Below are 13,977 nucleotides of genomic sequence, written 5' to 3'. Positions count from 1 at the left end.
TGTAAGCCAATTCTATGTATCTCTTCTTTTCAGTACATGTACTTGTAACGATATCCATTCTTGCGACACGACGAGATGCGCTTCTATCCCTGACGACGCCCTCGTGCTAAATTGAGGATAGGGTCGCATCTTGGGCGTGACATCCTACCTACACTAGAATAAGACTGCACGCTAAGTTTCAACCCAATCCGAGAATATTTTCCAAACACTTTTAAAAACAATATTTTTAACAGTGCCACGGACGCGAGTGTGTGTGGTTGGTCTCGAAACGGTCAGCGATGAAAACGGAGAGAACCGACAACTACTAACGGATGCAAGTTTTGAAAATTGGCGGCAACGGAATGCAGATGCAATGTAGATGATGGGCATGATGTGATGATGCATGCGACAACAACTAATTAAATCGGTGACAATGGAATAAAAGGGGAATCTTCTAGAGCGTCGGTCTCGGGTTGTCACAGTTGGGGACACAAGAGATTTTCCATATTTTATTGCAGGGTTGTTTGAGAGAGACCATCTTCATCCTACATCTCTGACGGGTTGATAAACCTTAGGTCACCCACTTGAGGAAAACTTGCTACTGTCCTACAAAACTCTGCGCTTGGAGTCCCAACATAGTCCACAAGAATAAAGTTGCGTAGTAGACATCAAGCTGTTTTGTGGCGCCGTCCTTGGGGAGGTGAGTGCTTGAAGGTATATCTTTAGATCTTGCAATTTAATCTTTTTGTTTCTTGTTTTTCACTAGTTTGGTTTTATAAAAGGAAACTACAAAACATGTAATTTAGGTTGCCTCATTTTCTTCGTCTATATAATGTCTTTTGTGATAATGGTTTGGAAAATTGTGCTCAATTTCTAGAGGAAGAATTTATGAAAATGCTTAATGTGAAATCCTTGAATGATGAGAATGATAGCAATATTCTTGGTATGAATTCTCTGAATATCCATCATGCTAATGATATGCAAAGCCACAAGCTTGGGGATGCTATGTTTGATGAAGATGCTATTTCTAGTCCCCCCAAGTTTTGATGGGCAAATTTATTATGATGAAATCATGCCTCCTATCTATGATGATTATTGTGATGACATTTATGCTATAATGTATAAGGATAACCATGAAACTTGTCATTATGATCTTAATCTTCACATGGATTATATCAATCAAGTATCTCATGATAGTTGTTTTGTTGAGTTTGCTCCCACTACTATGAATGATAAGAACTTTTCTTGTGTGGGTAGTAATAAAAATTCTATGCTTGTGCATCATGAAAATAATGCTTTATGTGATAGTTATATTGTTGAATTCCTTCATGATGCTACTGAAAATTATTATGAGGAAGGAACATATGCTTGTAGGAATTGCAATAATATCAACTTTCCTCCCTATGTGTTCAAAGTTTCGAAGTCATGCTTGTTTCGCCTTCCGATACAAGTTGATCCTTGCTACAATAAATTATTTTCTTGCAAGATACCTATGCATAGGAAGTGGGTTAGACTTAAATGTGCTTGTTGTGTGCTTCAATATGCTCTCTTGCATGTTTCAATCACTACCTTTCATGTGAGCATCATTGTAATCATCATGCCTAGCTAAAAGCATTAAAGAAAAGCGCTTGTTGGGAGACAATACAATATTTACCCATTATGTTTTTTAGTGTTCACATGATTAATCTACTGTATTAATCATGTTTTGTGTCTTCTATTTTAATAAAGTGCCAAGCAAAGCCTTTGGGAGAGTGTGGATACTTGTTAGTTCAATTGTGTGCAAAAACATAAAATTTTATGTCCAGTGCAGAGTTTCTCTGATTTTACAAGAGCGTAAAACAATTCTGATTTTTTACACAGTTTTGGTATGAAAATTCTCCGTGTTGTCCTAATTTTTCAGAAGTTTTAGAGTGAGGGAAGTATGGTGTCCATTCATATTTTCACAGACAGTTCTGTTTTTAACCGATTCTCTTTTGCATGCATAGTTTGCTTGTTTCGGTGTTTTCGTAGCTTATATTGAGTGATGTAAATTATTGGGATGATATAATACACTATGTATTGTGTGAGAACAATTATGAATCTTTTCTTGGCATTATCTAAATGAATGATCTATATTTATCATACTAACCCATCTGACGAAGTTCCGTTAAGTTTTGTGTGATTGAAGTTTTCAAGTTTTGGGTGAGATACCAATATGAGGAGAATAATGAGCCACAAGAACGTAAGCTTGGGGATTCCCAAGGCACCCCCAAATTAATATACAAGGAATTCTCAAGCTTCTAAGCTTGGGGATGCCACAGAAGGCATCCCCTCTTTCATCTCCAACATTGTTGGTATATCTTACTTGGAACTATATTTTTATTCGTCACGTGATATGTATTTTGCTTGGAGCATCATTTTATTTTGTTGTCCTCTGTTATATGTTCTTTATAATCTCGTTTTTCATTAAAAATTTCCAATAATGGCCTTTAGAATGCTTGAATTTCATGTGTGATGTGTGTTGTACAAAAACATAAACTTTTGATGTAGTTTTCGAATTATCAGATTTTACTGGAATGTGAAAAGTTGCTAAATTTTTTACATTTTGCTTGCATACATATTATTTATATTTTCCTAAACTTTCAGACTTTTTCGAGATACATAAGTATACATTTCAAATAGATTGCTACAAAATGTCCTGTATGGAAAGTTTGCTGTCATAGTTTTGTTATCTACTTATCCTATAGTTTCCATAACCAATATTGGTAGATATCAATTGTGGAGATGATAGTAAAAATTAGATAACGTTTGAAAATTACTTATGAGTTTATAGTCCCAGGGTAGGGTCATAGGTCTGCCCTATAGGTCCTGCCCAAGGACTACCCTTCATAGAGGACAAGGCCCTTAGACAGTTCCGACTGAACTAAGGACGCCCCATCATCAAGTCGGCGACGATCCACTCGGAGCATATCTAACGTACCGACTGGAATCCACTCTGTACGTCGTAACCTCCCAGGAGGGCAACGGTCATACATTTTCATACACCATAACTAGCATTTAAGGCTCACGTTACCAGTAACGCCAGCGTTTACTCGCCACTACTCCACCCCTGTCCACCGGACCATTATGAAGGGCAGCGCACTCTATATAAGCCGCCCTTCCCCGCTGGTACAGGGGTTGGCACGTGCTGTAATCCCATAATACACTCGACACAAAGCTCCCAAGAGCACTGAGACGTAGGGCTTTTACCTCCACCGTAGAGGGGCCTAAACTCATACATCCTCGCCGTAGCTAAGGCTCTGCCCATATACTTTCGTACCCCATACTTCTACTGTCAGACTTATACCCACGACAGTTGGCGCCCACTGTGGGGCAGGCGTCTAAGCGACTTCCGGCTAGTTTGCGATTTCATCTTTTCGTCGTGTCATTCGGCGTAGATCTGTGCATGGGTCATGAGATCCTCTTCGGTGCACTCTCCTTCATCACCGACGATTCGGCATGGCTTCAGGATGCGCCCCTCGACATCGAGACGCTTCCGAGTCGTGGGGCTACGCACTTCCGTGCCAGTTCCTGCGGCGTTCTTCTTCTCCAGCCATCGACCCCGGTGTCGATCTTCGCCCCCGTCATGCGCCGCAACAAGCGATCCGGTCGCTCACGGCTCCAGCGTTGGGTGCGACACGCCCTAGCGCGGCAAAACATGTCCTCTCAAGTGGCGCTGCTCGAATCGGTTGTGGTCCCGCGGTCATCCCAGTGCTTGGAGTCAGTTCCGACAGAACTACCTTCCGAGTACCAGGGTCACGGGCCTGCAGCCGAAGTACTTATGGCCGATTCCCATGGAAGTCCCCCCGGGACTGGTTGGAACGAGCGTGAGATCGGAGAATCATCTGGCGCTCGTCGTCAGCACCCTCGTTCTTCCGGTCGACGCGCTCGCCAGAGCAACGTCAAGGTGTTCCGCACACCCATCCTCAATTTGGCTGCAGCCGCCAGGATCGTTGATTCTCTCCAGCCGACTGATTCGTAGGCTGGTAGAGGAATCGAGCAGATCCGTGCCTTGTTACATATGGCGCAGCAGCAAAACTCGGCGGTCTCCCAGTCGCACAACAAGATCCACAACAGTTCCGTTCAAGCGAACACACATCGGTCGGTTTTCAGTCCCAGCTCTCACGAGCGTCGCAGAGGGGGCAGCCTCTGGAACGATCGTTCCGGGGACCGGAGTCGGAATCCGCTTTCCATTCGGTCTCGTCCCGAAGATCGTCGCCGTTCGCGTACTCCTCCGTGGAGTGGGCCCTACGGACCCCGGCATTATGATGATCATCGTTCGGGCGGTGATGCGCATGATCAAAGGCCTGATGCAAGAGGGTATATCACTCAGAGGAAGGTTGTTAGAAGCCGAGCCCACCATGATGGTCACGATAGAGATCGTCCGAGTGGAAGCGGAACCGTCATTTCTGGTCCCGAGTGTTTCAGTCGGGCCATTCGCTCGGCTGACATCCCTCCCAACTTCCGATTGGCGACGGGAATCAACAAATTCACAGGAGAGTCCTAACCAGAAACTTGGTTAGACGACTACAAAGTGGCGGTCCAGATCGGTGGCGGAGATGACCATGTCGCCATGAAACATCTCCCACTGATGCTCGACGGTTCGGCTCGAGCTTGGCTAAACCAGTTGGCTCCATCAAGCATTTACAATTGGGCAGATCTATCCCGAGTCTTCATCAGGACCTTCGAGGGTACGTGCAAACGCCCTGCTGGTCTCACGGAGCTTCAGCACTGTGTCCAGAAGCAAAACGAGCCCTTGCGCGATTTCATCTAGCGCTGGACAACCCTCTACCACACGGTGGAGAATGTTACAGAACACCAAGCAGTCTGCGCCTTCAAGGCAGGCGTTCGGTACAGAGATCTATACCTGAAGTTTGGTCGGACATGCGACATCTCCATGAGCAAGATGATGGAGATAGCCGTGCGCTATGCAAATGGCGAAGAGGAGGACCGCATACATAGCGGCAAGCATAAGTCAGTCGCCGACGGAGATGGGAGCAGCAGTCGGAAGCACAAACAGAAAGCCCAATCCACTCCGCAAGCAGAGGCAGCAGTCGTTACAAACGCTAATTTCAAAGGCAAGGGGAAACCACAGTACACCCCCAAGAAGAAACAGTCAGGAAATTCCATCCTAGATCAGCCGTGTCCAATCCACACGAAGACGGATGAAGAAGGCAATGTCATATTGCCGAAACATACCACTCGGTAGTGTCGCCTCCTGATCCAAGGATTCAGTGAAGGACAACCGAGTGAGAAAGACACCGAGCAAGATGATGAGGACAAGGAGGATCCGTTCCCTCAAGTCCATGCAACGTTAATGATTTTTGCTGATGTAGAAAGCAAAAGTCGACTGAAGCTGGTCAATAGGGAGGTAAACATGGCAACCCCATCCACTCCCACCTTCCTCAAGTGGTCACAGACTGCAATCACTTTTGATCAGTCAGACCACCCAGCACACGTAGCCACCCCAGGGAGGCAAGCTCTGGTCGTCGACCCGGTGGTGGAAGGAGTTAGGCTGCGCAAAGTCCTCATGGACGGCGGCAACGACTTGAATATCATGTACGCCGATACTCTCAAGGGAATGGGCATTCCGATGTCTAGACTCAGCGAGAGCAGTATGCAATTCCATGGAGTCGTCCGAGGAAGAAAGGCCAAATCACTCGGCCAGATTGCGTTGGATGTCGTTTTCGGCTCTCATAAGAACTTCCGCAAACAGAAGTTAACATTCGAGGTGGTAGACTTCCAGAGTGCATACCATGCCATTCTGGGTCGTCCGGCATACGTACGTTTCATGGCCCGTCCATGTTACGTATATTTGAAGCTGAAGATGCTTGGTCCCAAAGGCGTGATTACTGTCACAACCAATCGGCAGTGGGCCGAGGAGTGTCTGCGGCAGGGGTCGAGAATTGCAGACCATCAGATGGCTGTACTCGAGTTGGATGAGTACAAGAAGATTGCAGACCCCGCCGACCTGATGCGTTTAAAGAAGCCATCTTCCGAGTCCGCATTCTAGTCGGCGAGAGACACGAAGAAAGTAAGCGTCCACCCGACGGATGCCACCGCCGCCCCAACAAACATCTCCACCACCCTTGATCCAAAATAGGAAGCCGAGCTCATCCAATTCCTCCGTGAGAACTAGGACATTTTTGCATGGAAGCCTGCTGACATGCCAGGTGTACCCAGGGAGTTGGCTGAGCACCGACTGCATGTGGATCCTGCCGCTCGGCCCGTCCGAGAACGCCTGCGTCGGTCCGCCGCGCACAAGAGAAAAGCAATCGGAGAGGAGGTAGCTAAACTTCTGGCAGCCAACTTCATTCGCGAGGTACACCACTCCGAGTGGCTCGCTAATGTTGTCATGGTGCCCAAGAAGGACAAGTCTCTCCGTATGTGCATTGACTTCAAGCACCTTAATAAGGTCTGTCCGAAATACCACTTCCCGCTCCCCCGCATTGATCAAATCGTTGATTCGACTGCGGGTTGCGAGCGCTTATCCTTCCTTGATGCCTATTCGGGCTATCATCAGATCCGTCTGTATGGTCTAGATGAATTAAAAACATCTTTCATCACCCCATTCGGGTGCTTCTGTTACATCACTATGCCATTCGGTTTGAAAAATGCAGGAGCAACTTTTATGCGAATGATCCAAAAATGCCTCCTAGACCAGATTGGTCGAAATGTGGAGGCATATATGGACGATATCGTAGTCAAGTCATGCAAAGGTTCCGACCTGCTGACTGACTTGGTAGAAACATTCGCCAACATACGTAGGTACGATATCAAGCTCAACCCAGCCAAGTGTTCATTCGGTGTTCCCAGCGGGAAGTTACTCGGTTTCTTCGTTTCCGAACGAGGGATCGATGTCAACCCCGAAAAGATCGGGACCATTGTTCGAATGGAGCGGCCGGTAAGAGTACATGACGTACAAAAGCTCACAGGTTGCCTAGCGGCTTTGAGCAGGTTTATCGCTCGACTCGGCGAGAAGGCGTTACCTCTGTACCGACTCATGAAGAAGTCGGATACCTTCGAGTGGACGGACGAAGCGTAAACCGCATTCGACGACCTCAAAGTCCTGCTTTCCACCCAGCCGGTTCTTACTGCCCCGCTCAGTAAAGAACCCCTTCTTCTGTACATCGCGGCTACAAATCAAGTCGTCAGCACCGTTCTGACAGTCGAATGCGAAGAAGAAGGCAAAGCGTACAAGGTTCAGCGGCCAGTATATTATGTTTCCAAAGTCCTAACTCCTTCCAAGCAGAGGTATCCCCATTATCAGAAGCTTATTTATGGGATCTACATGACTGCAAAGAAGGTGGCTCATTATTTCCAAGACCACTCGGTATCTGTCTTATCTGATGCTCCGTTGTCGGAAATTCTCCACAATCGGGACGCATGAGGCCGAGTGGCAAAGTGGTCAATGGAGATGCTATACTGCGACATCAAGTTCGAAGCCAAGAAAGCTATAAAGTCTCAAGCTCTCGCTGAGTTCATAGAAGAATGGGTAGAACAACAGCAACCGACTCACATCTACTCGGCTCATTGGACCATGTTCTTCGATGGGTCCAAGATGTTGAATGGCTCCGGCACCGACGTAGTGCTCATATCCCCGAAAGGCGACAAACTCAAGTATGTGTTGCAGATCCATTTTGATTCTTCCAACAACGAAGCAGAGTATGAAGCTCTCCTCTATGGGCTGCGCATGGCCATCACACTCGGCGTCCGTCGCCTAATGGTCTATGGCGACTCAGATCTAGTGGTTAATCAAGTAATGAAGGAGTGGGATGTAAGGAACCCCACCATGACTGCATACTGCAACGCAATAAGGAAGCTCGAAAAGAAGTTCGAAGGTCTGGAACTTCATCATGTTCCTCGACTGAAAAACCAAGCAGCAGATGAATTGGCAAAACTTGGATCCACACGGAGACCTCTCCCGAGTGATGTCTGCCTCGAGCACCTACACCTCCCCTCGGTAAAAGAAGATCCTTTTACAGAGGAACCTGTGCAACCGAAGAGCTCAACAGATCAGACTGAAGTCGAGGTTCCCGCTGTGGTTGACCTGGTCATGGAGATTCTAGCTGTCATTCCCGAATGGACTGTGCCATTCATTGCGTACATCCTGAGGAAAGAGTTATCGGAAGACGAGGTCCAAGCTAGGCAGATCGTTCGCAGGTCGAAGTCCTTCACCGTCATTGATGACCAGTTATACAGAGAAAGTGTTTTAGGCGTCCTTCAGCGGTGTATCTCTCCTGAGGAGGGTCAGTTAATTTTGGAAGAAATTCACTCAGGAACCTGCGACCATCATGCCTCCTCAAGGGCAATTGTCGCCAAAGCATTCAGAGCTGGTTTCTTCTGGTTGCGGGCGAATGAAATGGCAAAAGATATAGTCGACCATTGCGAAGGTTCTCAGTTCTATTCAAACAAGTCCCACAAGCCAACGTCCGCGATGAAGACAATTCCCCTTTCTTGGCCATTCGCCGTGTGGGGATTAGATACAGTCGGACCATTCAGAACAGGCCAAGGAGGATTCACCCATCTGCTGGTAGCAGTCGACAAATTTACCAAGTGGATTGAAGCCAAGCCAATCAAGAAGCTTGATGCCCTTACGGCCATCAAATTTATCAGAGACATCATCGCCAGATACGGGGTTCCACACAGCATAATCACCGACAATGGCACAAACTTTGACTCGGACAGGTTCGAAGATTTTTGCGCAGGCCAAGGTATCCGAGTGGATTTTGCATCCGTTGCGCACCCTCAAACAAATGGACAAGCGGAGCGGGTGAATGGACTCATTCTTCAAGGGTTGAAGCCTCGACTCCTGCGGGAAGTTAGGCATGCCGCCGGCGCATGGGTCACCGAGCTGCCTTCGGTGCTGTGGGGCCTTCGAACAACTCCGAATAGATCGACAGGACGATCCCCGTTTTTCCTCGTTTATGGAGCACAGGCAGTCCTTCCGAGTTACTTGCTTCACAACTCTCCACGAATCGAACTCTTCTCCGAAGCCGAAGCAGAGCAAGCCAGGCAAGACGGAGTAGACATTTTAGAAGAGGAGCGCGAGATGGCATTGATCCGTTCAACAATTTATCAGCAAGATCTGCGGCGATTTCATGCGCGACACGTCAGGAGCCGCACGTTCCAAGCAGGCGACCTGGTGCTCCGAGTGGATCAACAGAGACCACACAAGTTGGCTCCCGCCTGGGAAGGACCGTTCATCATTTCTAAGGTGCTGAACAACGGAGCGTATCAACTCTACAACCTCGACAGGGAGACGGACGAGCCGCGAGCATGGAATGGAGATCTACTGAAGCGCTTCTTCGCATAACCGCCGACAGAGACAATGTAAAGAACAAATGTCATCGAAGTAATACAAAGCGGATTAATTTCTTGCCGATTCAAAATTCTTCCGCGTTTGCAGACTCCGGTCTAAAAAATTAATTCCGAGTGTGTACCAAAAGTCACACTCGGAGTCTTAGCTGCGACCCAGAGTCGCCTAAGTAAAAACTCGCTCCGAGTGTGCACCAAAAGTCACACTCGGGGACTTAGCTGCGACCCAGAGTCGGCTAAGTAAACAACTTGCTCCGAGTGTGCACCAAAAGTCACACTCGGGGACTTAGCTGTGACCCAGAGTCGCCTAAGTAAAAACTCGTTCCGAGTGTGCACCAAAAGTCACACTCGGGGACTTAGCTGTGACCCAGAGTTGCCTAAGTAAAAACTCGCTTGAGTGTGCACCAAAAGTCACACTCGGAGACTTATCTGCGACCCAGAGTCGCCTAAGTAAAAACTTGCTCCGAGTGTGCACCAAAAGTCACACTCGAGGACTTAGCTGCGGCAAAGAGTCGCCTAAGTAAAAACTCGCTCCGAGTGTGCACCAAAAGTCACACTCGGGGACTTAGTTGCGACCCAGAGTCGCCTAAGTAAACAACTTGCTGCGAGTGTGCACCAAAAGTCACACTCGGGGACTTAGCTGTGACCCAGAGTCGCCTAAGTAAAAACTCGCTCCGAGTGTGCACCAAAAGTCACACTCGGGGACTTAGCTGCGACCCAGAGTCGCCTAAGTAAACAACTTGCTCCGAGTGTGCACCAAAAGTCACACTCGGGGACTTAGCTGCGACCCAGAGTCGCCTAAGCAAACAACTAACTCCGAGTGTGCACCAAAAGTCACACTCGGGGACTTAGCTGCGAACCAGAGTCGCCTAAGTAAAGAGCTTCCTCCGAGTGGGCACTCGAGTTACACTCGGAGGCTTAGCTGAGTCGCCTAAACAAAAACCACGAGCCAAAATCGTGTCAAAAAAAACTCAGCGAAAGAAGAGCAAAAGATCCGGTTCAAATTCAAACTGAGTTCTACGATCAGTCGGCTCGGTGTGAATTAAGTTTATCCACACTGAGCCACGAATGTACCGGCCAACAGCAGTGGCCAAAGTTTAATACAAACTCCACTCGGCATACCGAGGTAAATGCGCGTTCAGCATAAAGTCCATCAAGCATCGCCGGGGCTGGCAGGCTCCACGAAGGTGTCGAGGTCGATTCGATCTGCAATCCGAGTGGCCGTGTCGAGGAAGGTCTCCATGAAGTCTTCAAATCGAAGCTTCTTGGTGTTGGCGACCTGCAATGTCTTCAGCTTGTCTTCACGGGCTTCCTTACAATGCACTTGGACCAGAGACAGCGCCACGTCCGCGCCACACCGAGCATCAGACTTCTTCCATGCCTGCACTCTGCTTGGAACATCCTCCACTCGAGTCATCAACCCCTCTATCTCATTTCAGGAGTCATCTTGAGGCCACAGCTCTTTGTCAATTCGGCCGACAACTCCTCTCAGGCGACCAATGTAAGGACCCACCTTGTCAAGGCGGGAATTCAGTCGGAACATGTCCCAGTTAGCTTCATCACCAAGTGGAACATTCGGTTGCCCAAGCGACCGTTCAATTTCGGCAGTTTCGGCTTCAACGTCCCGATAGAAATCTGCAAAGAAAAGACAGGGAGAAAATAAGCGCGGAGTGAACTCCAAAGTCAAAGAGCACTCGGCAAGCAACTTACCACCAAGAAGTGCGACCATCTTCTTCGCCCAGTTGTGACGTAGTTCTCCTGCGCTTTGCACCGAGTGTTCATTAACTTTAGCTGGCCCATCCATTCAGATCTCTCCTTCTTCATTTTTTCTACCTCGGCTAGCACTGCCTTGTTAGTCCCCCAAGATTCCTCCAAAGATACTTCTCATTCAGCAAGAGCCTTCTTCATGCCAACCAGATCATTCGCAGCTACCTCCAAGTCGGCAGCAAGTTGAGTCTTCTCAGCCTTCAGAGCATTATAGGCCGATCCCATTTCACAAGTCTTCTGTCAAAGAGACACAAAGGGAAGATCAGCCAGGTTCAACAAGGAAAAAGTTTCGACAGACTCTTCAGACCCCTGCCGATGCAAGTAATCGAAAGTGGTCTCGGGGACTACATCCAGTGGGTTCACTGAGAGTGACCCCACTGGTATGAAGCTCGAACAGGCCGGTCCCATTGAGCTCCATAGCTAACCAACAACACTATAAGATTACTCTTACTCGACCCGAGTAACACTACTCTCGGAGACTACACCCAGTGGGTGCACTCGGCGTGCCCCCACAGGTACCATTCGGGCAGATCAGCTCTAATCTGTAGAGATTATGGAAAATACATATAAAGACAACTGCCGGTGCAAGCACTCGGCAGAAGTCTCGGGGACTACACCCACTAGGTTCACTCGGAGTGAACCCACTGGGAAATTAACCTACTGTATCCGAGTATCTCACCAAAACCCCCAGTGGGCACCAAGAGGAATGTAAACACTTACTAGCGCACTTACTCGGATATCATCCCGAAGCTCCAAGCTCTTCTTGTACAGGGACGTAACGGAGTCATATGCTCCCTTGGCTTCGCCCACCATCAGCTCCACTTGTACCATGGTGTCCTCGGCGGCTCCTACTTGATCTTCCGGGAGGCGTCGGGCATCATATTGAACAGTCGACGGACCCGGTGTGGAAGAAGGCGCCCTAGGTATCCCGAGCTCCCTGGGCATCCCGAGCTCTGCTCCAGTCGGTTCCGCCGTGAAGACCACCGTCTCAGTCGGCGGTACGCTCATGGCGGGGTTGGCAGTAGGTTGGATAATCCCAAGGACAGGTGCCAAAGCTGGTTCCGACCTCCTTTGGTCATCGTCGTCCAGATGGATCACCTCCAAAGGAAGCCCGACTGAACAAAATTAAAATACAGAAAAAGATCAAGATCAAAGACAGCACTCATTAAACGGTAATACAGCTCTCGGAGTCGGGACAACGTACCTTGCTGGGACGTGGCGGCGTTATCGGTGTCCATGGGATCGTCACCCTGACGAGGCAGAGAGGTAGCGTAGGTAGCATCTCTGTTGAGTGAAATCCATTCGACGGGTAAACATGAATTCCCAAAAGAAGAGTCCAATCGGATACTGAAGGAAGATGGAAGAGCAAAGATACTTACACTGAGGCGACCGGAACAACGATCCTCATCTGGGGCAAAGCTTTCCGAGGTTTAGACCCGCTAGGTTTAGCCACCTTGGACGGCTGATCCACGGGCTCGGCAGAAGTGTTGGGGAACGTCGCATGGGAAACAAAAATTTTCCTACGCGCACGAAGACCTATCATGGTGATGTCCATCTACGAGAGGGGATATTCGATCTACGTACCCTTGTAGATCGCACAGCAGAAGCGTTAGTGAACGCGGTTGATGTAGTGGAACATCCTCACGTCCCTCGATCCGCCCCGCGAACCGTCCCGCAACCAGTCCCACGATCTAGTGCCGAACGGACGGCACCTCCGCGTTCAGCACACGTACAACTCGACGATGATCTTGGCCTTCTTGATCCAGCAAGAGAGACGGAGAGGTAGATGAGTTCTCCGGCAGCGTGACGGTGCTCCGGAGGTCGGTGGTGATCTAATCTCAGCAGGGCTCCGCCCGAGCTCCGCAGAAACGCGATCTAGAGGTAAAACCATGGAGATATGTGGTCGGGCTGCCGTGGCAAAGTTGTCCCAAATCAGCCCTAAAACCTCCGTATGTATAGGGGGAAGAGGGGGAGCCTTGCCTTGGGCTCAAGAGGCCCCAAGGGGGACGGCCGAGCCAAGGGGGGGAGTCCTCCCCTTCCAAACCGAATCCAACTAGGTTTGGACGGAGGAGTCCTTCCCCTTTTTCCCACCTCCTTTTTTTCTTTTCTCTTTGATTTTCTTCCTATGGCGCATAGGGCCTTCTTGGGCTGTCCCACCAGCCCACTAAGGGCTGGTGCGCCACCCCCAAGGCCTATGGGCTTCCCCGGGGTGGGTTGCCCCCCGGTGAACACCCGGAACCCATTCGTCATTCCCGGTACATTCCCGGTAACTCCGAAAACCTTCCGGTAATCAAATGAGGTCATCTTATATATCAATCTTCATTTTTGGACCATTCCGGAAACCCTCGTGACGTCCGTGATCTCATCCGGGACTCCGAACAACTCAACGAACACCTTCGGAGATACTTGTAGGCTTGTGTGTGATGTTGTATTACCGAGTGGGCCCCGAGATACCTCTCCGTCACACGGAGTGACAAATCCCAGTCTCGATCCATACTAACTCAACGAACACCTTCGGAGATACCTGTAGAGCATATTTATAGTCACCCAGTTACGTTGTGACGTTTGATACACACAAAGCATTCCTCCGGTGTCAGTGAGTTATATGATCTCATGGTCATAGGAACAAATACTTGACACGCAGAAAACAGTAGCAACAAAATGACACGATCAACATGCTACGTCTATTAGTTTGGGTCTAGCCCATCACATGATTCTCCTAATGATGTGATCCTGTTATCAAGTGACAACACTTGCCTATGGTTAGGAAACCTTGACCATCTTTGATCAACGAGCTAGTCAACTAGAGGCTTACTAGGGACAGTGTTTTGTTTATGTATCCACACATGCACTGTGTTTCCAATCAATACAATTATAGCATGGATAATAAGCGAT

The sequence above is a fragment of the Hordeum vulgare genome, chromosome 7H (assembly GCF_904849725.1).
Source record: "Hordeum vulgare subsp. vulgare chromosome 7H, MorexV3_pseudomolecules_assembly, whole genome shotgun sequence".
NCBI classification, from domain to species: Eukaryota; Viridiplantae; Streptophyta; class Magnoliopsida; order Poales; family Poaceae; genus Hordeum; species Hordeum vulgare.
The sequence above is the reverse complement of the archived record's forward strand: the minus strand, read 5'-3'. Positions refer to the sequence as shown.